The sequence below is a fragment of the Astyanax mexicanus genome, chromosome 18 (genome assembly GCF_023375975.1).
Source record: "Astyanax mexicanus isolate ESR-SI-001 chromosome 18, AstMex3_surface, whole genome shotgun sequence".
Lineage (NCBI taxonomy): Eukaryota > Metazoa > Chordata > Actinopteri > Characiformes > Acestrorhamphidae > Astyanax > Astyanax mexicanus.
Genome location: NC_064425.1, coordinates 44,241,508 through 44,269,410, shown reverse-complemented (window position 1 = coordinate 44,269,410; position 27,903 = coordinate 44,241,508). Strand labels below are relative to the sequence as shown.

At 38.1% G+C, this 27,903-nt stretch overlaps 2 long non-coding RNA genes across 2 annotated transcripts; both read right to left on the bottom strand.

Annotated features, from left to right (window-relative positions):
* Positions 1-7,729: 7,729 nt before the first annotated feature.
* On the bottom strand, positions 7,730-14,782 carry LOC125782594 (uncharacterized). The gene is made up of 3 exons (XR_007425313.1): positions 14,738-14,782; positions 8,322-8,538; positions 7,730-8,267 (listed from the first exon to the last, which is right to left on the bottom strand). It is a non-coding gene; the product is annotated as an uncharacterized LOC125782594 (long non-coding RNA).
* A 7,256-nt stretch (positions 14,783-22,038) lies between these two features.
* Positions 22,039-26,545, bottom strand: LOC103039769 (uncharacterized). Its single transcript, XR_007425314.1, has 4 exons — positions 26,358-26,545; positions 23,077-23,158; positions 22,261-22,321; positions 22,039-22,113 (listed from the first exon to the last, which is right to left on the bottom strand). It is a non-coding gene; the product is annotated as an uncharacterized LOC103039769 (long non-coding RNA).
* Between the last annotated feature and the right edge of the window lie 1,358 nt (positions 26,546-27,903).

Genomic DNA, 27,903 nt, shown 5'->3' with positions numbered 1-27,903 from the left:
CATCTTAAATCATATTAAATCATTTTTCAGAGTACCAAATACTTCAGTTCATACTCCAGTGCTTCATATTTAACAGTTTTTAACCCCTCACTGGAATTAGACATTATCTGCATTAGAAAAGTCAGGTTTAAGATCCAACAGAGGATCTGTGTAATTTAAACTATTTAAAGACAAGTTTAATATTTCTTTTGTACACTTTTACATTATTTGCATTTATGGCATTATGTTTGAGACAATAATCCTACATTTAAATCTAAGACAAAATTTCATCCAATCTATATTTTTTTGGGGTGGTGGATCCCCTGTCTAGAAAACAGGTCTTATGACTAGTTACTCTTTTTGTCTTTGTCTCTCGACTCATTACAAAGAGGCCTGGGCCAGGGAGACCAACAGCCAGATAATGGACAAGATGTGGGAGGAAAGCCTCAAAAGGATTTCACATTGTTCTGTTAGTTCCTGATACAAGTTGATTCAGTTTAAAGTAGCCTTCACTATTTGAGGGTCAAAACTGCATGAGATTTTCGGTTCAAAAGTAGACAAGGGTTCTCTAACTCACCTGTTTTTATTTCGCCCTGTTTTGCAAGGTTTTTGCCCCAACGTGCTAAATCGGCATTCAAGAGCTTTTAAATTATAGTTAAATTTTGACCTTATAACTGTAATCTGTGGATATTGTGTATCCTGCACAACAAGTGATGATGGTCGGTAGCTTTTTTAGCTGTGGCCAAAAAGTTGAATCTTTTAGAATGGAAATTGCCTTATGCTCCATTATTTAATTTTGGGTTCTGTTTTTTGGGTTCTATTTGTTATGCCAAAATAAAAAAAATGGATATAATAAATAGTTTAGCAAATAAAACGAAAGCAAATTAAATATATTGGATGTCTGCAGTGAAAAAGAAATTCAAAGAAAGATGAAAGAAATTTGCATTTGCTAATGATTAGCATTTTTCACTCATTTTTTTCTGATATGGGGATGTAAATTATACACTGCACAGTAATTAAAACATTAAGGTAAGACTATAGGCATAACCAATTAATATGTTATTATATGCATTATTACATACAACAGAAATAATGTACTACACTTAACAAGACATGAATTTATTACTTACCAGCCTTTTTGTTTTGCACAAGCACAATATCTGTAAGCATAATATCGTTACCTTTAAAATCAATGACAATTATTTAGACCTTGTAAGGTGGTATTATTGTATGAAATCATATTATGTTCATTTATTGTTTGCAACCCTTCGACAACAATATTATAAGAAGTATTCATCAGTTTAATGTGAACATTAACTGGCATTCCAATTAATCTTAGAATGCTCAGTTCTGTCACATACCATCATAGATCACAAATCCACTCAATCCCACTGCCATGACATTAAGTTGATGTTTGCAGTGTGAAAATATTTGGATGAATCAATTACAGCATATCAATGAAAAAAAATCCAGAAAAATAACAATAAATAAAGCTTACAAATTAATTTGTTTTTAATTAACTAAAATACATTTTTGATCCCCTACCAACTAGCAATAATTATGTCCCTCACAGACCGATTATGAGGCCACTAAAATTATTGTAAACTCTTTAAGAAAGTACTGTTAATCTCACCTCATTAAGTTTATAAAAAACACCTGTCACAGAATTTCTCTTATTCAAAGCTCTCGACTACCATGGTCAAGACCATGCACTAGGCTGGAATGGGCTAAAAGACCATCAATGAAAGGCTTAATGAGAAACAGACCACAGTCAATCGCTGTCTCTCTGGAACTCCATGCATGATATCTCACGTCGTGGCCTAAGGATGTTTCTCAGAATGGTGAAGTGTCAGCCCAGAATTACATAGAACGGGCTTGTTAATGATCTCAAGGGAGCTGGGAGACCAGTCACCAAGAAAACCATTAGCAACACACTTCCCCATAATGGATTGAGATCATACAGTGCCCGCAAAGTCCTTTTGCTGAAGAAACCTTATTTACAGCCTGTCTAAACTTTCACATAAATGATTCAGAGAAAGCTTGAATGTGATGTCAGATGGGACCGTAATTGAGCTCTTTGGCATCAACTCTTGCTACTCTTGGAAGCAGAGAAATGCTGTATTTGGCCCCAAGAACACCATTCCCACTGCCACTGTCATTGAGGTGGGAAGACGCTGCTTTGAGGCTTGCCAACAAGGGTTTCTCCACCAAGTTCTAATTTACATTTCATTAAGGTTTAAATACTTACACCTTAAGTAAAACCTTAAGTAAACCTTAAGTAACCTTAGTTAATGCTCTGGATTTATGTCTTTGTAAGAGGGTAAACTTACAAAATCAGCAGGGGATCAAATCACTATTTTCCCTACTGTACTTTGTAGTCAGTGAGTGCCTGAAGCCAATATATAATTAATATTCATATCTATGATATCAGTTGCTGAGTTTTCTGCTGTTGAGGTGAGATCAAGAAATTCAACCACCATTTAATCTACCATTTAAGAGCATTCAGGTCCTTTAAGTTGTTGCTCATTTTAAACACCCATAGTACACCTCCTAAACAATAACAAGGATAAACACCTTCATTTGATTTTATCTGACTTCATTATTCACATTATTTAAACACTGAACATACATTATACTATTTAAAGTATGGCAACATTGACACACATATTTACATTTATAGCTATTGTTGTAAATAACATATAATGTAGGAAACAACAAGTAATTGTGCCAAAATAACATTGATTTACTTACCAGTAGTATAAGTATAATGATGCAGAGGACTATAATGATAATTTCACCCGCTGAAATGTTCTTGACAGAGAAATCTGTAATAGTTGGAGCTGAAACAAACAAAAACAAATGGAAACTCGTGCACCCTTTTAAGAAAAGAGAACATAAGGTTTGAAAAAATAATTTACACAAACAGACTTTAACAAATCAGCAGTTTTACACTGCAAAAACACAATGTCAATACCCTTGATTTGAATGAAGATCAGATCACATTTTATGACACATTTATGCAGAAAATCAAGAAATTCCAAAAGCTTTTTCTTGCCACTGTATCTATCTGTCTATCTACATATGTTTTTACTAAGCCATAAAAGTTTGTTATGATGCTGCACATGAAACTCTTCCTCAACCTCTTTCTCATTCTCTGCAGCAGCCAGTAAAAGAAAATATTCAGAAAAACGAGTCGATCAGAAAAAGCATCGTGTCTACGTTAGCCTGTGAATTATTATTCATGGCCCCGCCCACCTCAGCTCGGGACCGCCCACAGGCAGAGCTAAAGCCAGGCAGTGACACTGTCTCATCAGATAGGAGCTAACAGAGCTAGGAACAGCATGCAGTTCATTCCTGTGTTATTTGTGTGAATAACACATCAGTGTTTATATACTTTACCCAGTAATTCAGAGCTAAGGAACAAATGGTTAGAATTAGTCTATGGAGGAAAAACACCACCAGCCAAGTACAATTGAGATAAGTAGGTGTATGTTAAGAACATTTGTTATTGTTGTGCTATTACCCAATGGTGTTTTAAATAAGGTACAGTACCTAGAATTCAACCCATAATTCTGTAAAAAGCAGAATTCAATTAACAGTGTAAATTAGCTAATTAATAAATAATTTGAGCTTCCCATTATTCCAGTGTTTTATTATTTAATCATGAAATAAATAAAATAGTTCTATTTACAATAGCTAGTTACGTATCTTGTATAAGAACCCCCGGGGTGGATTTTTACTATCTGGACCTGCACTACCTACCTCTGTGTGTGAGTAACTATAGGTTTAAATAGGATCTCTGGTGGATTTTGTGTTTTACAGAGACTCTAAGACTGTAGGTCAGTGGCTGAACTACACTTAGCATGGCATTATTACACATGTTGTAAAGTAACATGTGACATTGCAAAAACTGTTATTAGTGTAAAAAATGTCTTTATATTAAAACGTTTAGAATTGTCGTCTGCCTCCTGTTATTGCTGTGCTTTTAGCCAATCAGAGGCGATATGTTTGCATGTATGAATATTCATGAGCAAAAGCAGACATCCTATCAACCCACAAGAGACACAACTACAAATCTTAAATTGAATGAAAAAATTATGGAATGAGATGTTTAAATGTTATTAATTTGGTGGGTAATGTTGGCGATCCCCTTCTGATCATCTAATTTGTGATTTGCAACAGTGATGATGGAACTGCTTAAAAATAAAACAATTTATCTTTAATTAAGAAATTATACTACAGCAGGCCTAATTTAATGACATTGGCAGTGCTGTTAGCTTAGATGTGCTTTTCTTTAGACATACTTACCAGTGGGTTCAATATTCTTCTTACTTGAATTGTCTGATTCTATTAAAAAACATGTTAAAACATTGGGAAATACATTAATTAAGTTTCCATTAGTTTACATAAAATCAATATATTGCGATGTACCATCTTTAAAGTACAAGAAATTTAAATTTTGATTTGGTCTCAAGTAGTGGTGTCCCAGTACATCCATTTTTATACAGCTTGATTGTTTTTGTCTGAGAGATAAGATGGATAAAATCTAATATAATAATTATGAGTGGATTTAATGTAAATGAAACACTGATAGCTTCTCGATAGCTATATCATTTATTTGTGCTATGCTAGTAGTAAGGAGTAGTAATAGAAGAAGAAAAGGTAGTAGAAGTAAAAGTACTTTTTCATGTGCTAATTAGGTATTCTGTAAATGTATCGAATTCAAATATTTAACTCAAGTTGATTGAGGAAATGCACATACATTTACATTTTAACTCTTAGTTAGCAGGTTGTATTTCTCAACTCATACTTACCATATGGGGCTTTTTGTTCGTCTTTGTTTTCTCCATCAGTGCCTGTGGGGGGAATTTAAGTCACATAATTATCTAAGCATTGCCAATAGAACAAGATTAACTTTGTGGAAATTTTCAAGTACATTATCCAACAAGAACTTTTCCTATTTTACTTAAATATTTCTACTGCACCTTCAAGCTTCAGTGGATAAAAAGTCATGTTTTTGTCTTATAGAAAATCTAACCAAGATTAATTATTTCAGATTTTTTCCACCTTCCATGTGACCTACAATAATAATCTGTACAATTCCTTCCAAAAAAGGAAGGAAGATATTTAGACATTTAGAAATAGATTATTCCTCTGATACAGACACCATGCCAAAACCTCCCAGGAGTAAAATTTCTTCAAAAAAATACGAATTTAGGCATGTTGAGCACACTGAAGCTTCACGTGGGGTACTATTAGCATGCAAATAACATGTCATGCCTCACAACCGTGACACTTTGTCCTAAACAACACATTATACTTAAATGGTTTACTATTGAAAGCACTTCTAATGGTGAATGATTGTGTAATATGCACATATGTGTACAGTAGGTAAAAATAAAAAATAAATACCCCCTGTGGTGTCAAGCTCCAAATGTAGCGTTAAACGCTCTATGGAACCTAAGGCAAAAAGAGAGACAGATAATTATAAAATAAAAATGGGAAAACATGGGGAAAAAAAACATATTTTAGAGTTATGATATAACATCTTGACTACTTTAACACCCAGAACCACTTAAATCACCAACATTTTGGCTTTAAAAGACCATTGACTCTAAACAGGTTTGCAATTATTGTAAGTATATATTTTTTATTATTGCTTTATTATTATTTGCTTTGGTTCTCTCTCTGCAAAAAGCCCCCTTTGCGTTATCTTGCTGCAAAGTCATCAGTCCACTACAGCTGTTTCAAAAACAATATCTTAATACTTTTTATTTTGAACCCTGTGGCAATGTCCCATTTAAGGTTCCATTCTTTTTACTTTTCCAATACAAATTTACTCACTTTTACCCACCACCATATGATGAATCGTCCTTATAGAATGACAAAAATGATAACTAGAATGATAAGATTTTAATATTAAATGGTGTATATGTTTAAAACCAGATCTCATTTTAGCTGAACACATTTTGGGGACTTTGCTCAGATAATTAAGTTGGCTTGGAAAAGCCAACTTATTGTTCTTCGTAATCTTCTTATTAAGTTGGCTTGGAAAAGCCAACTTATTGTTCTTCGTAATCTTATTAAGTTGGCTTGGAAAAGCCAACTTCTTGTTCTTCGTAATCTTCTTATTAAGTTGGCTTGGAAAAGCCAACTTATTGTTCTTCGTAATCTTCTTATTCTTATTATTCTCGCCATGTTTTTTGCAACGCTACTCCTCCTACAGCTTTTATGGTACAGTCACGAAATTTTCAGGGATCGTAGAACCTATGCCAACTTAAGTTGCTTGTGCTTTTTGAAGCGATATATCGTACGGTTTTCGTAAAAACTTCGTAAATGTACGAAATTTTTCCCATTGAAAATGAATGGGGAGAAATTCGAAAGCTCGTGTACGTCACAATTTTCAAGATACGAAGACGAAATTCGGCTGGTTTATAGAACGTATCGCGTTCTTTCCGAAAATATGCTTCACGAAATTATATGTCGTACGGTTTTCGTACAATTGTCGTACGAAGTTTTCCCATAGAAATGAATGGGGGGCCCAGAGTTCCATCTCACACACGAGCAGCTCTGCGCACGGAACCCCTTCTCTCCCCTGCTCCTCCAGTACTGTGAGTGTATGGAGGAGCTGCTGTATGGAGCAGCTATCAGTCAAAAGTTTGGACACCCCGGCACCCCAGCCAGGTTTTAGCAACCACCTATTAACTGCTTAGCAACCACCTTAGCAACCACCTGGAAAACGTTAGCAACTGCCTAGCAACCACTTAGCAACCACTTTAAAAATTATAGCAACTGCCTAGCAACCAGTTAGCAACACCTTAGCAACCACCAGGAAAACGTTAGGACCTGCCTAGCAACAGCTTAGCAACCACTTTAGAAATGAAAGCAACTGCCTAGCAACCACTTAGCAACCACTTAGCAACCACGTTAAAAACGATAGCAACTGCCTAGCAACCACTTAGCAACACCTTAACAGCCACTAGGAAAACGTTAGCAACTGCCTAGCAACCACTTAGCAAACACTAGCAACCACTTAGCAACCACTTTAGAAACGATAGCAACAGCCTAGCAACCACTTAGCAACACCTTAACAACCACTAGGAAAACATTAGCAACTGCTTAGCAACCACTTTAGAAATTATAGCAACTGCCTAGCAACCACTTAGCAACCACCTGGTATACGTTAGCAACTGCCTAGCAACCAGTTAGCTACACCTTAGCAACCACCTGGAAAATGTTATCAACTGCATAGCAACAACTTAGCAATCATGTGGAATATGTTAGCAACTGCTTAGCAACCACCTAGCAATCACGTGGAATATGTTAGCAACTGCCTAGCAACCACTTAGCAACCAATTTAGAAATGATAGTAACTGCCTAGCAACCACTTAGCAACACCTTAGCAACCAACTGGAAAACGTTAGCAACTGCCTAGCAACAGCTTAGCAACCACTTTAAAAATGACAGCAACTGCCTAGCAACCACTTAGTAACCATGTGGAATATGTTAGCAACTGCCTAGCAACCACTTTCGAAATGATAGAAACTGCTTAGCAACCACTAAGCAACCACTTAGCAACCACATGGAAAACATTAGCAACTGCCTAGCAACCACTTAGCAACCACTTTAGAAACACCTTAGCAACCGCATAGCAACACCTTAGCAACCACATAGCAACCACCTAGCAACACCTTAGCAACCACCCTAGATACCATAGCAACACCTTTGCAACCACCTAGCAACACCTTAGAAACCACCTAGCAACCACCTAGCAACACCTTAGCAACCACCCCGGATACCATAGCAACACCCTAGCAACCACCTAGCAACACCTTAGCAACCACCCCAGGTACCATAGCAACACCTTAGCAACCACCTAGCAACCACCTAGCAACACCTTAGCAACCACCCAGGATACCATAGCAACACCTTAGCAACCGCATAGCAACACCTTAGCAACCACCTAGCAACCACCTAGCAACACCCTAGCAACCACCTAGCAACACCTTAGCAACCACCCTAGATACCATAGCAACACCTTAGCAACCACCTAGCAACACCTTAGCAACCACCCCGGATACCATAGCAACACCCTAGCAACCACCTAGCAACACCTTAGCAACCACCCCAGGTACCATAGCAACACCTTAGCAACCACCTAGCAACCACCTAGCAACACCTTAGCAACCACCCAGGGTACCATAGCAACACCTTAGCAACCGCATAACAACACCTTAGCAACCACCTAGCAACCACCTAGCAACACCCTAGCAACCACCTAGCAACACCTTAGCAACCACCCCAGATATCATAGCAACACCCTAGCAACCAACTAGCAACACCTTAGCAACCACCCGAGATACCATAGCAACACCTTAGCAACCACCTAGCAACACCCTAGCAACCACCTAGCAACACCCTAGCAACACCTTAGCAACCACCCCGGATACCATAGCAACACCTTAGCAACCACCTAGCAACACGTTAGCAACCACCTAGCAACATCTTAGCAACCACCCCGGATACCATAGCAACACCTTAGCAACAACCTAGCAACACCTTAGCAACCACCTGTTATATGTTAGCAATTGCCTAGCAACCAGTTAGCAACAGCTTAGCAACCACCTGGAAAACATTAGCAATTGCCTAGCAACAGCTTAGCAACCTTTTCAGAAATGATAGCAACTGCCTAGCAACACATTAGCAATCAAAAGTTTAACCAAAAGTTTTACGATTTCAGCATTTAAACAAGCGTTTTTAGATTTCAGCGTTTAACCAAACGTTTTTAGATTTCAGCGTTTAATCAAACGTTTTTAGATTTCAGTGTTTAACCAAATGTTTTTAGATTTCATCTTTTAACCAAACGTTTTTAGATTTCAGCGTTTAATCAAACATTCTTAGATTTCAACGTTTAACCAAATGTTTTTAGATTTCAGCGTTTAACCAAATGTTTTTAGATTTCAGCGTTTAACCAAATGTTTTTAGATTTCAGCGTTTTTAGCATTTAGCGTTAACAGCATATCAATGACTCTTCACACTCTTCAGACGGAAAAAGCTTAGCAACCATTTTAACTTTTTAACGTTATTAGCGTTCTTTTCCAAGCCAACTTAAAGTTCGTTCACGAACTTTACCTTTTCTAGTTATTATTATTATTATTATTCTTACGCCTTTTTTTCTGTACGCTACTCCTCCTAGAGCTTTCAACGTAGAATCACGAAACTTTCACGGATCGTAGGACCTATGCCAACTTAGCGTGCTTGTGCTTTTTGGAGCGATTTATCGTACGGTTTTCGTAAAAACTTCGTAAACGTACGCATTTTTTCCCCATAGGAATGAATGGGGCGAAATTTTAAACGTCCGTAACCGCCACAATTTTTGAGATACGAAGACCAAATTTGGCGAGGTTATAGATCTTACCGAGATCTTTAAATTAATAGCAGGTTGCGAAGCGATACGACGTACGGTTTTCGTACAATTTTCGTACGAAGTTTTCCCATAGAAATGAATGGGGGGCCCAGAGTTCCATCTCGCTCACGAGCAGCTCTGCGCACGGAACCCCTTCTCTCCCCTGCTCCTCCAGTACTGTGAGTGTATGGAGGAGCTGCTGTATGGAGCAGCTATCAGTCAAAAGTTTGGACACCCCGGCACCCCAGCCAGGGCTTAGCAACCACCTAATAACTGCTTAGCAACCACTCTCTCTTTCTCACTCTCTCTTTCGCTCTCTACTTCTCTAATTCTCACTCTCTCTTTTGCTCTCTACTTCTCTATTTCTCACTCTCTTTTGCTCTCTACTCCTCTATTTCTCACTCTCTTTCTCACTCTCTCTCTACGTCTCTATTTCTCACTCTATTTCTCACTCTCTCTCTACGTCTCTATTTCTCACTCTCTTTCTCACTCTCTCTCTACGTCTATTTCTCACTCTATTTCTCACTCTCTCTCTACGTCTCTATTTCTCACTCTCTCTTTCTCACTCTCTCTCTACGTCTCTATTTCTCACTCTCTCTCTCTACTTCTATATTTCTCACTCTCTCTACTTCTATATTTCTCACTCTCTTTTTCACTCTCTCTCTACGTCTCTATTTCTCACTCTCTCTCTACTTCTCTATTTCTCACTCTCTTTCTCACTCTCTCTCTACGTCTCTATTTCTCACTCTCTCTACTTCTCTATTTCTCACTCTCTCTTTCTCACTCTCTCTCTACTTCTCTATTTCTCACTCTCTCTCTGCTTCTCTATTTCTCACTCTCTTTTGCTCTCTTCTTCTCTATTTCTCACTCTCTCTTTCTCACTCTCTCTCTACTTCTCTATTTCTCACTCTCTCTACTTTTCTATGTCTCTTTCTTTCTACTTTTCTATTTCTCTATTTCTCTCTTACTCTTTATTTCTCGCTCTTCTCTCTACTTCTCTTTCACTCTACTTTTCTGTCTTGCTTTCTCTTTCTATCTATCTCTCTACTACATCCTCTTTCTTTCTCTACTTCTTTATTTCTCGATCTCTCTTTTTCCCTAATTCTCTTTCTCTCGCTCAATATTTCTCTCTACTTGTCACTCTTTTTCTCACATTCTCGGGTGTTCTTTCTCTACTTCTCACGCTGATTTTCTCTCTACTTCTCTATTTCAGGCTCTCCCTTTTTCTGTACTTCTACATTTAACACTCTTTCTTTTTATCTACTACTGCCTAGCAACCAGTTAGATACACCTTAGCAACCACCTGGAAAACATTAGCAACTGCCTAGCAACCACTTAGCAACCATGTGTAATACGTTAGCAACTGCCTAGCAACCAGATAGCAACACCTTAGCAACCACCTGGAAAACGTTAGCAACTGCTTAGCAACCACTTTAGAAATGGTAGCAACTGCCTAGCGACCAGTCAGATACACCTAGCAACACCTTAGCAACCACCCCAGATACCATAGCAACATCTTAGCAACCACCTAGCAACACCTTAGCAACCACCACAGACACCATAGCAACACCTTAGCAACCGCCTAGCAACCGCCTAGCAACACCTTAGCAACCACCCCGGATACCATAGCAACACCTTAGCAACCACCTAGCAACACCTTAGCAACCACCCTGGATACCATAGCAACACCTTAGCAACCACCTAGCAAAACCTTAGCAACCACCTAGCAACACCCTAGCAACCACCTAGCAACACCTTAGCAACCACCTTGCAACCACCTAGCAACACCTTAGCAACCACCCCGGATACCATAGCAACACCTTAGCAACCACCTAGCAACACCTTAGCAACCACCTAGCAACACCTTAGCAACCACCCTGGATACCATAGCAACACCTTAGCAACCACCTAGCAACACCTTAGCAACCACCTAGCAACACCCTAGCAACCACCTAGCAACCACCTAGCAACACCTTTGCAACCACCCTGGATACCATAGCAACACCTTAGCAACCACCTAGCAACACCCTAGCAACCACCTAGCAACAACCTAGCAACACCTTAGCAACCACCCTGGATACCATAGCAACACCTTAGCAACCACCTAGCAACACCTTAGCAACCACCCTGGATACCATAGCAACACCTTAGCAACCACCTAGCAACACCTTAGCAACCACTTAGAAACACCGTAGCAACCACCCCGGATACCATAGCAACACCTAAGCAACCGCCTAGCAACCACCTAGCAACACCTTAGCAACCACCCCGGATACCATTGCAACACCTTAGCAACCACCTAGCAACACCTTAGCAACCACCTAGAAACTCCTTAGCAACCACCCAGGATACCATAGCAACACCTTAGCTACTGCCTAGCAACCACCTAGCAACACCTTAGCAACCACCCAGGATACCATAGCAACACCTTAGCAACCACCTAGCAACACCTTAGCAACCACCCTGGATACCATAGCAACACCATAGCAACCACCTAGCAACACCTTAGCAACCACCCAGGATACCATAGCAACACCTTAGCAACCACCTAGCAACACCTTAGCAACCACCCCGGATACCATAGCAACACCTTAGCAACCACCTAGCAACACCTTAGCAACCACCCTGGATACCATAGCAACCGCCTAGCAACACCCTAGCAACCACCTAGCAACACCTTAGCAACCACCCTGGATACCATAGCAACACCTTAGCAACCACCTAGCAACACCTTAGCAACCAACCCGGATACCATAGCAACACCTTAGCAACCACCCCGGATCCCATAGCAACACCTTAGCAACCACCTATTAACCCTCTAGCAACCACCTAGCAACACCTTAGCAACCACCCCAGATACCATAGCAACACCTTAGCAACCACCTAGCAACACCTTAGCAACCACCCCGGATACCATAGCAACCAGTTAGCAACCACCTGGAAAATATTAGAAACTGCCTAATAACCACTTAAAAACCATTTGGAATACGTTAGGAGTTGCCTAGCAACAAGTTAGCAACAGCTTAGCAACCACCTTGAATATGTTCGCAACTGCCTAGCAACCAATTAGCAAACACTAAGCAACGATGTGGACTACATTAGCAACTGCCTAGCAACTACCTAGCAACCACTTAGCAACACTTTACTTTATAAGATAATTATAAGCTTTTCACCATGTTAGCCAAAACTTTTTGGACTTCAACATTTAGCCGAAAGTCAACAGCATAGCAACCACTCTTCACACGCTTTAGACAGAAATATCTTAGCAACCATTTTAACTATTCAACGTTATTTAACTATTTAACGTACTTTTCCAAGCCAACTTAAAGTTCGTTATCGAACTTTCCTTTTCTAGTTCTTATTCTTATTATTCTATTCGCGAAATTTAATCGACTACTCCTCCTACAGCTTTTATGGTAGAATCACGAAATTTTGAGGGGTCGTAGAACCTATGCCAACTTAGGTTGCTTGTGCTTTTTGAAGCGATATGTCGTACGGTTTTCGTAAAAACTTCGTAAATGTACGAATTTTTTCCCATTGAAAATGAATGGGGAGAAATTTGAAAGCCCGTGAACGGCACAATTTTCGAGATACGAAGACGAAATTAGGACGGTTTATAGAACTTTCCGAGATCTTTCCGAAAATATGCTTTACGAAACAAAACGACTTACGGTTTTCGTACAATTATCGTACGAAGATTCCCCATAGAAATGAATGGGGGGCCCAGAGTTCCATCTCGCACACGAGCAGCTCTGCGCACGGAACCCCTTCTCTCCCCTGCTCCTCCAGTACTGTGAGTGTATGGAGGAGCTGCTGTATGGAGCAGCTATCAGTCAAAAGTTTGGACACCCCGGCACCCCAGCCAGGGTTTAGCAACCACCTATTAACTGCTTAGCAACCACCTTAGCAACCACCTGGAAAACGTTAGCAACTGCCTAGCAACCACTTAGCAACAACTTAGCAACCACCTGGAAAACGTTAGCAACTGCCTAGCAACCAGTTAGCAATACCTTAGCAACCACTAGGAAAACGTTAGAAACTGCCTAGCAACAGCTTAGCAACCACTTTAGAAATGAAAGCAACTGCCTAGCAACCACTTAGCAACCACGTTAAAAACGATAGCAACTGCCTAGCAACCACTTAGCAACACCTTAACAACCACTAGGAAAACATTAGCAACTGCTTAGCAACCACTTTAGAAATTATAGCAACTGCCTAGCAACCACTTAGCAACCACCTGGAATACGTTAGCAACTGCCTAGCAACCAGTTTGCTACACCTTAGCAACCACCTGGAAAACGTTATCAACTGCATAGCAACCACTCTAGAAATGATAGCAACTGCCTAGCAACCAAATAGCAACAGCTTAGCAACCACCTGAAAAACGTTAGCAACTGTCTAGCAACCACTTAGCAATCATGTGGAATATGTTAGCAACTGCCTAGCAACCACTTAGCAACCAATTTAGAAATGATAGTATGTGCGTAGCAACCACTTAGCAACACCTTAGCAACCAACTGGAAAACGTTAGCAACTGCCTAGCAACAGCTTAGCAACCACTTTAAAAATGACAGCAACTGCCTAGCAACCACTTAGTAACCACGTGGAATATGTTAGCAACTGCCTAGCAACCACTTTAGAAATTATAGAAACTGCCTAGCAACCACTAAGCAACCACTTAGCAACCACATGGAAAACGTTAGCAACTGCCTAGCAACCACTTAGCAACCACTTTAGAAACACCTTAGCAACCGCATAGCAACACCTTAGCAACCACATAGCAACCACCTAGCAACACCTTAGCAACCACCCCAGATACCATAGCAACACCTTAGCAACCACCTAGCAACACCTTAGCAACCACCTAGCAACCACCTAGCAACACCTTAGCAACCACCCTGGATACCATAGCAACACCCTAGCAACCACCTAGCAACACCTTAGCAACCACCCTGGATACCATAGCAACACCTTAGCAACCGCATAGCAACACCCTAGCAACCACCTAGCAACACCTTAGCAACCACCCTGGATACCATAGCAACACCTTAGCAACCGCATAGCAACACCTTAGCAACCGCATAGCAACACCTTAGCAACCACCTAGCAACCAACTAGCAACACCCTAGCAACCACCTACCAACACCTTAGCAACCACCCCAGATACCGTAGCAACACCTTAGCAACCACCTAGCAAGACCCTAGCAACCACCTAGCAACACATTAGCAACCACCCTGGATACCATAGCAACACCTTAGCAACCACCTAGCAACACGTTAGCAACCACCTAGCAACATCTTAGCAACCACCCTGGATACCATAGCAACACCTTAGCAACAACCTAGCAACACCCTAGCAACCACCTAGCAACCACCTGGTATATGTTAGCAATTGCCTAGCAACCAGTTAGCAACAGCTTAGGAACCACCTGGAAAACATTAGCAACTGCCTAGCAACAGCTTAGCAACCACTTCAGAAATGATAGCAACCGCCTAGCAACACATTAGCAATCAAACATTTAACCAAAAGTTTTACGATTTCAGCATTTAAACAAGCGTTTTTAGATTTCAGCGTTTAACCAAACATTTTTAGATTTCAGCGTTTAATCAAACGTTTATAGATTTCAGCGTTTAACCAAATGTTTTTAGATTTCAGCGTTTAACCAAACGTTTTTAGATTTCAGCGTTTAATCAAACGTTTTTAGATTTCAGCGTTTAATCAAACGTTTTTAGATTTCAGCGTTTAACCAAATGTTTTTAGATTTCAGCGTTTAACCAAACATTTTTAGATTTCAGCGTTTTTGGCATTTAGCGTTTAGCCAAAAGTTAACAGCATATCAATGACTCTTCACACTCTTCAGACGGAAAAAGCTTAGCAACCATTTTAACTTTTTAACGTTATTAGTGTTCTTTTCCAAGCCAACTTAAAGTTCGTTCACGAACTTTACCTTTTCTAGTTCTTATTCTTATTATTCTATTCGCAAAATTTAATCACTATCTCCTCCTAGGGCTTTTAACGTAGGAACACGAAACTTTACAGGATCGTTGGACCTATGCCCGATTAGGTTGCTTGTGCTTTTTGAAGCGATTTATCGTACGGTTTTCGTAAAAACTTCGTAAACGTACGCTTTTTTTTCCCCATAGGAATGAATGGGGGAAAATTTTGAACGTCCACGTAGGTCACAATTTTTGAGATACGAAGACGTAATGGTCTATAAAACCTACCGCGTTCTTTCCGAAAATATGCTTTACGAAACGATACGATGTACGGTTTTTGTACAATTGTCGTACGAAGTTTTCCCATAGAAATGAATGGGGGGCCCAGAGTTCCATCTCACACACGAGCAGCTCTGCGCACGGAACCCCTTCTCTCCCCTGCTCCTCCAGTACTGTGAGTGTATGGAGGAGCTGCTGTATGGAGCAGCTATCAGTCAAAAGTTTGGACACCCCGGCACCCCAGCCAGGTTTTAGCAACCACCTATTAACTGCTTAGCAACCACCTTAGCAACCACCTGGAAAATGTTAACAACTGCCTAGCAACCACTTAGCAACACCTTAGCAACCACCTGGAAAACGTTAGCAACTACCTAGCAACCACTTAGCAACACCTTAGCAACCACCTGGAAAATGTTAACAACTGCCTAGCAACCACTTAGCAACACCTTAGCAACCACCTGGAAAACGTTAGCAACTGCCTAGCAACCACTTAGTAACCACTTTAGAAATTATAGCAACTGCCTAGCAACCACTTAGCAACACTTTAGCAACCACTAGGAAAACGATAGCAACTGCCTTGCAACCACTTAGCAACCACTTTAGTAATGATAGCAACTGCCTAGCAACCACTTAGCAACACCTTAGCAACCACTAGGAAAACGTTAGCAACTGCCTAGCAACCACTTAGCAACACCTTAGCAACCACTAGGAAAACGTTAGAAACTGCCTAGCAACCACTTTAGAAATTATAGCAACTGCCTAGCAACCACTTAACAACATCTTAGCAACCACCTGGAAAATGTTAGCAACTGCCTAGCAACCACTTAGCAACCATGTGGAATATGTTAGCAACTGCCTAGCAACTGCTTAGCAACCACTTTAGAAACGATAGCAACTGCCTTGCAACCACTTAGCAACCACTTTAGTAATGATAGCAACTGCCTAGCAACCACTTAGCAACACCTTAGCAACCACTAGGAAAACGTTAGCAACTGCCTAGCAACCACTTAGCAACACCTTAGCAACCACTAGGAAAACGTTAGCAACTGCCTTGCAACCACTTAGCAACCACTTTAGTAATGAAAGCAACTGCCTAGCAACCACTTAGCAACACCTTAGCAACCACTAGGAAAACGTTAGCAACTGCTTAGCAACCACTTAGCAACCACATTAGTAATGATAGCAACTGCCTAGCAACCACTTAGCAACACCTTAGCAACCACTAGGGAAACGTTAGAAACTGCCTAGCAACCACTTTAGAAATTATAGCAACTGCCTAGCAACCACTTAACAACATCTTAGCAACCACCTGGAAAATGTTAGCAACTGCCTAGCAACCACTTAGCAACCATGTGGAATATGTTAGCAACTGCCTAGCAACTGCTTAGCAACCACTTTAGAAACTATAGCAACGGCCTAGCAACCACTTAGCAACCACTTTAGAAATGATAGCAACTGCCTAGCAACCACTTAGCAACACCTTAGCAACCACTAGGAAAACGTTAGCAACTGCCTAGCAACCACTTAGCAACCACTTTAGTAATGATAGCAACTGCCTAGCAACCACTTAGCAACCACTAGGAAAACGTTAGCAACTGCCTAGCAACCACTTTAGAAATTATAGCAACTGCCTAGCAACCACTTAACAACATCTTAGCAACCACCTGGAAAATGTTAGCAACTGCCTAGCAACCACTTAGCAACCATGTGGAATATGTTAGCAACTGCCTAGCAACTGCTTAGCAACCACTTTAGAAACGATAGCAACGGCCTAGAAACCACTTAGCAACCACTTTAGAAACGATAGCAACTGCCTAGCAACCACTTAGCAACACCTTAGCAACCACTAGGAAAACGTTAGCAACTGCCTAGCAACCACTTAGCAACCACTTTAGTAATGATAGCAACTGCCTAGCAACCACTTAGCAACACCTTAGCAACCACTAGGAAAACGTTAGCAACTGCCTAGCAACCACTTTAGAAATCATAGCAACTGCCTAGCAACCACTTAACAACATCTTATCAGCCACCTGGAAAATGTTAGCAACTGCCTAGCAACCACTTAGCAACCATGTGGAATATGTTAGCAACTGCCTAGCAACTGCTTAGCAACCACTTTAGAAATGATAGCAACTGCCTAGCAACCAGTTAGCTACACTTTAGCCACCACTTGGAAAACGTTAGCAACTGCTTAGCAACCGTGTGGAATACGTTAGCAACTGCCTAGCAACTGCTTAGCAACACCTAAGCAACCACCTGGAAAACGTTAGCAACTGCCTAGCAAAAGTTAAGCAACCACTTTAGAAATGATCACAACTGCCTAGCAACCACTTAGCAACCATTTTAACTTTTCAACGTTATTAGCGTACTTTTCCAAGCCAACTTAAAGTTCGTTCACGAACTTTGCCTTTTCTAGTTTAGAGATTGCTCTTTACCACCATCATCAAATCACCAATTGAAAGAAGATCCTGTTCTATACCTAATCTATAATACACTTTTCAGTTCCACCTTAGTTTCTTTACTCATTATTTACATCAGTGCAATTAACTTTAATCATAATTTAATCAGAAATAATAGAGCAAATTTTGAAAAGAAAAACATTTCATACCTTTCAGATGTAAGACAGCACTTGTAACATCCTTCCATGTATTTATGTCTGTGGCTTGTTTTTCTTTGAAGTGAACAGAGATACCAGACAACACAGACAATAAATAGAATAAACATTCTTATAAAGGTCAATTCATATTTTTAATCATTCCATGTGTAATCAGTTATATGTAATTTTCTTACCATAGGAATATTCTCTGCAACTGGCCTGTTTTATATTGTTAAACTTTTCATTGCTTTTCCATCCACAACCTTCGTCTTTACATGTATCATTGCAGGATATGGACAACTTCCCATTTTTCTCTATAATTATAGAAAATAAAAAAGGCACATCATTTGAAAATAAAAAGGTCACACATTCACAGAAATACTATATTTATACTGATCAGCCATAATAACAGCACCACCTGTCCATTATTGAGTAGGTCATTCTCCGGCCCCCTTAACAGCTCAGGAGTGCATTTCCCAAAAGTGTTCAGTCTTACCGAATAACGTACAAACTAATGCGTGATGTGAGGAAAGAAGGACCCGGTTCTACGAGTGTTTCCCAAAGAACTTTGAACTTTGAGAATAAAGAGAACCAGAGTGTGTGTTGTTCTGTAGCATGGAGACCACTGGACTGAGCTCCTTTCTTTTATTTCTTTTATTTATTTATATTTTTATATTATTATTTCTGTAAGTAACTCCATAAATGTGCTTTGGTGTTGCATTAGCTCATGTATAAACTAATATGTAACTAAGTGGAATACCACCAGAACGCGTCCGAGTGTCCTATCTGTTCCATGTGCTTCATGTTTCACCTGCCCCAAAGCTCACTATCTAGGTCGGAAGTACAGGGGTTGGACAATGAAACTGAAACACCTGTCATTTTAGTGTGGGACAATTCACAGCTAAATTGGAGCAGCCTGGTGTTCAATCTTCATTAATTGCACATTGCACCAGTAAGAGCAGAGTGTGAAGGTTCAATTAGCAGGGTAAGAGCACAGTTCTGCTCTAAATATTGCAATGCACACAACATTATGGGAGACATACCAGAGTTCAAAAGAGGACAAATTGTTGGTGCACGTCTTGCTGGAGCATCTGTGACCAAGACAGCAAGTCTTTGTGATGCAGCATCAAGAGCCACGGTATCCAGGGTAATGTCAGCAGCATACCACCAAGAAGGACCAACCACATCCAACAGGATTAACTGTGGACGCTGTAAGAGGAAGCTGTCTGAAAGGAATGTTCGGTGCTAACCCGGATTGTATCCAAAAAACATAAAACCACGGCTGATCAAATCACGCAGAATTCAATGTGCACCTCAACTCTGTTTCCACCAGAACTGTCCGTCACCACAATCAATTATTGTGACATAAAACCAGGTGTTTCAGTTTCATTGTTCAAACCCTGTATGAACCGAAACTAGATCTCTGGAGCATTACGGCTGAACACCACACACCGGGGGATGTCTCTGTCATTATATTGTCTGTGTTCGAGCTTTTCAGTCATTCAGCCAGAAAAAAACAATTGCACATTGGGCGGAGGTGGGGCAGATTACGGCGGAAGTTGGGTCAAATTTGGTGGTATGAAGGTGCATGTGAGCAAATATGTTTTTAATTTTAACTGGTCAGTGGCACTAACATTATGGCTGATTTGTGCATATCAAAAAGTACTAATATATTTACATCTTCAAATGTTTTCCTCTCTTTATAGTCCCGAGAAAAGAGATGTGTACTTTACCTTCTATGTCGCATTCTTTATCATCTGATTCTGTAATGTAACTGAATCCGCATTCTTCGTAAGAGTTACAGATTTTTGTGCGCTCCTTGAATTTACTGCATTTTATGTTCCAGGCTGTATTTGAAAACAACAAAATATTATATACAATCATAAAACTGAACTTGCTGTAAAAATGGTATTTTAATGGTAACATTTTAAAACATGGAGACATTGAAACATCTAAATCAACAATATTTTTAGTTAATACTGGCTTACACTTGGCTTAAAGGGTTTGTTAGAATTTAGGGCTAGTCAGTGCAAGTTCTACCAGTGTGAGCGCTGGTGAAGTTCTGGTCTGTAGTGATTTTGTAGTGTATGTTATTGTAGTTTTGCAGTTTATCATCTCTTTTTCTTTTTGTAGCTGACAATCAGCCATTCTATGTAACTTTTATTAGTTTAGTGAGCTGGAATACTTGTGCAGGAGGGAAAGTGACAGCGCCTTGTCCATGCACTGTAATGAACATGGCCATGTTTGTTTAATAATTCCATACAGGCACACTGTGTAACTGCTTAATGCCAAGCTCAGACTTTACAACATTTCTGTCCCTCACGATGTTGACTATGTCAGATTAAGCATTTTCATGTCGTACTTGAGAAACTGGCAACACTACACGTTAGTCACCAACCAGTCATCGTCCACGTCCTTGCGTGAGTTCGTTGGTAATCACAGGGGAGGAGGATAGAATCTGGCGGTTATAGCTACAGAAGTACTTTGCGTGATGGTTGCACTTTTGTGCTCAGAAAACGCATAAAACGCATAAAAGAGCAAAGTACACTTTTTATTTTTTTATTTTTATTTATGAGAGTCTAAATGCTTATGTTTGATCTACATGTCCAACATGGTAAGCTAAGCACTGTTTCTCTGTTTGTAGCTTCTGTTTCACTCTGTTCTCTGATCAATTTATATTCAGTGCTAACAGTAAATCCGTCATTCAACGTTTACAACAGCTCGGAAAGAGTTTTCTATGTGTCTAGCTTTAGAAGGGGTACTTGTGGTGAGGGCAGAATATTAAAGATTGGAACTGATTTGATCTAGGATTGCTATCAGGTGAGATATTGAAGTAATTAATGTATCAAATATTGGACAAACAAGGCTGTTCCTCTCACAGTTCCAGAAGATTTGAAGATGTTAAAGTATAAATACTGAAGGGCAAGACATTTACTTGTAATGTAAGTGAAGTTTTATAGAGTATAACAATTTAAAACATTCAGTAGAAACAAAAAGAAAATCTGTAAACATTTATAGATTTTGTTAATATGTGGGTTGTGTCTGACTCATGTGTAAAACTGATGTGGAAATACAAAAACTGCTTCATAAAATAATACATGAGAATAAAAATTTGTGCTAAAGAAACACTCAGCCATGTATGAATCAACATAGAAATTGAATGCAGGTAATGCAGGGTAGTGATACAAAAAGGGCTTTTATTCAAAAAGTAAGAAAAGTAAAAAATAAAATAAGGATATATGATTATCAAAACACGTTTGTAAGTTATTTTCTACTGGAGCTTTCTCAGCACCCAAGAACAACAGTGATCTACTTCTACTCCTTTACAGGAAACTAAATGTAACCAATTACAGCGCAGGTTCAGATTCATCCAATCGCATTGCTCATTTGGAAGTAAACAGTATATGCCCATGATCATTTCAACCCTGATTTTTTTTTTATTTGCTCTCCAAATACCTTTTGAAACGTGTGGAGACATGAATAGTCTTCAATAAATTTGCTTTATATATATATTTTTTTTCTGCAGCCTGTTTAACATCTTTCTGGTTCTTTTCAGAATAAGTGAACCAGGTTAAGGATTTTCTGGAGGGTAATTATATTTTACATTTTTGGCTTTCTACATACAGCAGGATCTAGGGTCCAGGCATTGTAAACCTGGTGTGATGATGGGGCTTATGACAAAGACTTTAAATTTGCAGTAATTGTTATATTATTGCAAGCTTGCATCTAGAGTCTTCCTGGTAGTACTGCCGTTACTGTGGTTGAAATTGTTTGCTTGAGGGGAATATATGTTTATAAATAATTCAACCACTAATAAAAAAAAATGAATAAAAAAACTTACCCTCAATTTTTTTAACAAAGAAGTTAAATTCTGGATGGTTGATGGTTGGTAGTCCAGTGATTTTTACTTGAAAACCTAGGGCAGGAAACATTGTAGAAACAAAAAACTTGTACTAATACAGCCTTAAATATGTATACAGTATTATGTTTAAAAGTTATGTATTGATTATTATTTGTTTTTTCCATTTTTATTCAAATCCAGCAGTAATTGTGTCTCACTTACCATTACATTGAATTAGTAGAATCAGAAGAATTAGTAACTGAAGTAGTGCATCCATGAGTACCTAAACAGAATCATATAATCAGTTTTAATTATTTAGTGTTTAAGGTAAGGTAAAATATAAATTATACATTATGGCAATTAGAAATGCCAAAATACATAGTAATTTAGAAACAACATATTTTAACAAGAATAAACCTATTAAAAAAAACTCAATAAATGTTCTTAATACACAGGCAGACATTTTACTGAATTGTATGAGGTTAGGATTTGTGTTACTCACTGTAAAAAATGTAAATTTGGAGCAGCAAGTGCAGTAGATAATTGGTCATCACATTATGCCAGAAGACACATACATAATAATGTGTATGGATCCCAGTAACTGGTGTAGAAACAATAAAAAATTGAGATATAAAACTTAGAATGATTTAAGAATCAAATTCTAGTGTAAGAAACAAAGTATTATGAAATGTGTGTAGTTTCTCCAGAAGGAGGCACTGCACTGTTGGGGTTGAGCTTGAGTTACAGTTAATCTTCTAATACTCATCTACTAATCATCATTTTTGCATAATCAGTGTAATACTTACACATTTCCTCACAGTATTTTCTTATAACATTACCAATTATATGTTTTTATATTATGAAATATTATTAATTTTAGTGAATTAGATCAAAATTTAAACTCTAATTCTTATTAATTACCTTATTATTTACACATTAAACCATACAAATATTTGAAGGATGCAGGCAAATAGTACAACATGGTTAAACATTAAACTACTTCAAATAATTTAATATAATTATTGCAAATGTACTTACCACAATGATTGTTTTACGATTTCAGCCTATTGTCTTGTTTCAATTTCTCTTTGTGGGTTGTTCGTACAAAGAACAGGAAATACTGCAACAGATATGCCAGAACTGTGAGAGCTGCAGAGGATTAACAATGAACTTTTCTGTGCTCTTCTTCTTCTTCTTCATTTTGCCAGGTAAGAAAAAGCTTGATGCTTTAATGATGTTTTATAATTAAGTATATATTTTTTCCAAATAATGATAGCACATTGTCAAAAATCTCATTATGTACACACAGATGCTGTTTATCTCTGTTCAGATGGTTCACTAGTACACTGTTATGATTTTAACCGTTAGGTCTTGGCTCTGCTGAAGTGAGGCTGATCCAGAGCACAGATAAAGACCAGTATACTGTGGGAGAATCTGCAACATTTCAGTGCAACATCGCATTTGATAGTGAGACTGTTGAAAGGTGTAAACTGCAATGGGTAATTGACGATCCAGAGGACAAAGACAAAATTTTACAGATGCAGAAAGTTGGAAAGTTTCTGGGTCGAGTTCACATCAACTCAAACAGCACCCACAGCTCCATGACACTGGAAAGCCTAACAACAAGCGACACAGATGCTTTCCACTGTCTTGCTAAGTGCAACGTAAATCAAAAGTTTAAAATCCTCTTTGGGAATGACATCAAACTGACAGTAAAAGGTTTGTGTGGTTATCTTTGTATCTTTCTTCATAATAATTCATCTCTGCTGTATCTGACATTATTTAATTGGTCATATGTTATTTACATGTCTTAATCCCTCTCTTATTACAGAAGAACTCCATGAACCTGCAATACAGAAATTTGATTGGCTGCACTATGTAATCGTAGGCATAAATGTGCTGCTCTTCATTGCTGCCACCATTGTGTGTGCCATCATTATTCGAAAACGCAGGAAGAGAAGAAACAACGCCACTCAGTAATTTGTTTTGCTTTGCATACATAATATGAAAACATTGATCTATAGCTAATTTTACTGGGAATATACCAGACCAATTCGCAATTCTGCTTATATATATATATATATATATATATATATATATATATATATATATATATATATATATATATATATATATGTAGTAATTAAATGCTTGGTTACAAATGTTACAATAAAGCTTTATTTTTCAAATAATTGCATTATCTTATTATTGCAGTATCTTAAGTATTGGTCAAATATGTAACTGACTGAATCTTTTATTCAAATCTTTTTTATATCTCCCCAATTTACAAGACCGATTACCCAACCCACTCATTAGGACTCCCCCTATCACTAGTGACTAGCACACACCTCCTCTGATAGGTTGTTCCCTTCTGATACATCAGCTCACAGACGCAGCCTTGTGCTGATCCACATTACCCTAGGAGTGATGAGGGAAAAGAGCGCCATCTACTGTACTGTACCCACCCAGAGAGAGCAAGGACAACTGTGCTCTCTCAGGGCTCTGGCTGCTAATGGCAAGCTACATGACCGGGATTCGAATCAGTGATTTCCTGATCATAGTGGGATAGAATGAAATGCTTAAGTAATGATCCTGGTTCTGCTGAAGCTAAGCTTAAGCATTCCTACATACATTCAATACTGTGGCTTATTACAGACCCTCAAAAAACCCAAAATAGAAAGTTGTCTGGAGAAAGGATAAACTAGTGAAGACAAAGAAAGGAAAAAGGTTTAATTAAATGGTTAGTTTAATGTTGGTTTAATTAAAAATTATGATTTCTGTTTCAAACCTGTTTTTCTCAGTTTGCCTAAAAACTCAAATAATATTTTTTACTTAATTTCAGAAATTATGACATCACATCAGATCACTCCTTCTGGAGTTTTACTGTCAGCCAGTCTCACACTTTTCCCATTGGCTCCCGTCACCACTATTACACATTAAAGGCGTTGCCTCTTTCACCATCATTGTGAAGTTGTTCTCCTCAGGTTATCTTCTCTCTAAACTACTGAGGGAAGTTTTATATAATGGTTAAATTCTTGTGTGCAGTGTTGTTGACTGTAAGAGCGTAGTTGTTTAACTGCACAGTTATAAAGCTTTTACTTAAGAAATGAAAGCCGGATTAGAGACTTTGAAAGTTTGCCAATCTTCAACTGGTACCTAATATTAGACTTAGACAATATTTAACATAGTTTAGTAGGTTTTATACTTGTGACTATAGTAAACTTATAAATAAATAATGCATTTCGTCTGTAAAGGAAATTACGGAAAGTTTATAAAGTTAACTAACATTATTCAAATTGTTTAATTAGTTTATTCAAAGGTAAAATTGTACATTGCTGTAACAGAAAAGAATCAGTTATTCCAGATTTTTAAAAAAGTGTAAAAAAAAATGTTAAAAGGGTATTTATTATAAATCATCTTTTATCTTTGTTTTAAAGAACTATTGAAAAAAAAAAATATATATATATATATATTTATTTATTTTTTATTATTATTTTTTTTTTTTGCAGTTTTAGGTTGTTCCAAAGTATCTTTGGTCTAAAATGTCTAAAATGCATGTACACAGTTCTTACATGGTCTTACTAATTCAAGTCAGATAACAATACATGTTTAAATGAAAAGGAAAATAAAGCAATAAAGAGGGAGTCGCTTAGACCTTTTGACTATCAGATTATCTTGGCTGATAACTTAGTTGTAGACTTTTTATATATGTGTACATAAACAACAAATAGCTCTGGAAAAATGAAGAGAGCACTTCAGTTTCTGAATCAGTTTCTCTGATTTTGCTATTTATAGGTTTATGTTTGAGTAAAATGAACATTGTTGTTTTATTCTATAAACTACAGACAACATTTCTCCCAAATTCCAAATAAAAATATTAAAGTCATTTCGAGCATTTATTTACAGAAAATGAGAAATGGCAGAGCTTTCAGACCTCAAATAATACAAAGAAAACAAGTTCATATTCATAAAGTTTTAAGAGTTCAGAAATCAATATTTGGTGGAATAACCCTGGTTGGTTTTTAATCACAGTTTTTTTCATGCATCTTGGTATCATGTTCTCCTCCACCAGTCTTACACACTGCTTTTGGATAACTTTATGCTGCTTTACTCCTGGTGCAAAAATTCAAGCAGTTCAGTTTGGTGGTTTGATGGTTTGTGATCATCCATCTTCCTCTTGATTATATTCCAGAGGTTTTTTTTAATTTGGTAAAATCAAAGAAACTCATCATTTTTAAGTGCTCTCTTATTTCTAGAGCTGTACATAACTTCTAAATCAAATAAATCAGAAATTAAAGAGTTAAAGAGAAACCACTTACCTTCCGTGTGCTGCAAAACAGTCGATCAGGCATCAAGTGGAAAGAAAGTGAAAGTAAGTTAGTGTGCTATTCCTGGCTATTCCAATGCTAAACAAAGGCAAACAGCGACCACACAAATAAAGAATTAAACAAAACTAACAAGCAAATAAATAAAAATAGTTTAACAGCTGAGGTTGAAACCCGGCCGCTGTAGCGTGCTCAGATCATTTCGTTGTGACAAACTGGAACTTGAACCTTTATAAAAGTGTTTTAACTTCCTTCTTGGCATATTTTCAAGGAGGCTGTCCTGAAATCTGTGTGAGATCAAATGAACCATTGTAAAAACATGCAGGGATGAGCCACATTGGCCCAAGTGTGAACAAAACATGTTACAAAAAGCACAATCAAATTCACTATCACTTTATTGTAGGGTACTCTGAATAAACCTACAGTACATGATGCCTACAAAGGAATTTATAACAACTCACATAAACATGTATAAACATTTACTGTATAAATGCTTATTCCACGTCATTAACTGTCATAAAGCCTGCTTATGTCAACTTTTACTTAAAGTGGACATAATAGCTAAGTAAAGTAATGTACATTTGTGGTGACATTAGATTTTCATGACATTTTAAAGTGACATAGCATATTTACTTTCTTATATAAAAAACAAGCAGATCAGGGGAGCAGATCAAACTCTAAGTGCCGTAGAGTTAGTTTGTAAAGTTATATTAAATAAATGTTACTATTTCTTTTAACTTTCTTTTCGTAGAAAGATACCTAATGGGATTAGCCTCCCATCTCTACAGTACTTTCTGTATTAATAATACTTATAAAAAAAAAATATGTAGTAATAATAGGCACTTCTATGCATACATTTTGGAACTATTAATTTAATGTAATAAAGTAATTGGAATTCTTTCAACTTTAACTAATAAAACATTCGTCTTTAATTTTTTTACTTGATAGAGAGTAATGAAATTTCGGTTGGCAGGTCTGACAGGCGCTAAAAACAGGATTGATCATCGCCTTCCTTTTTGTTTATTTTTGTGTGGGGGTTGGGTGGAGAGGCGTGGCTGTAGGTAAGCTGGAATGGATGTGGGTGGATGGGTGAGGGTCGATCGGTGTGGTAGATGGAATTTAAAAAGGATAGTAAAAGACTGTCTGTTTACTGTAATGTACTTATGTAAATGTTACCTGTAAAACTTTTTAAATAAAAACTTAATTACAATAAAAAAAATCTTGGAAAAACTGTAAGACTAAAAAATAATGTACTAACATTACTTAGGTAGTTTATTTTGTCAATAGTAAATCAAAGTGTCTGTCTCTGCCCTTTTAAACCAGGGACTAAAATATAAAACTACTGTAAAAAACTTGGTAGAAGAAGCTGTTGCAGTCTGGTAGCGGAGGCTCTGTGTGTTGAGGAGTCTGACTGCCTGGTGGATGAAGCTGTTGCAGAGTCTGGTAGTGGAGACTCTGTGTGTTCAGGAGTCTAATGGCCTGGTGGAAGAAGCTGTTGCAGAGTCTGGTTGTGGAGACTCTGTGTGTTGAGGAGTCTGAT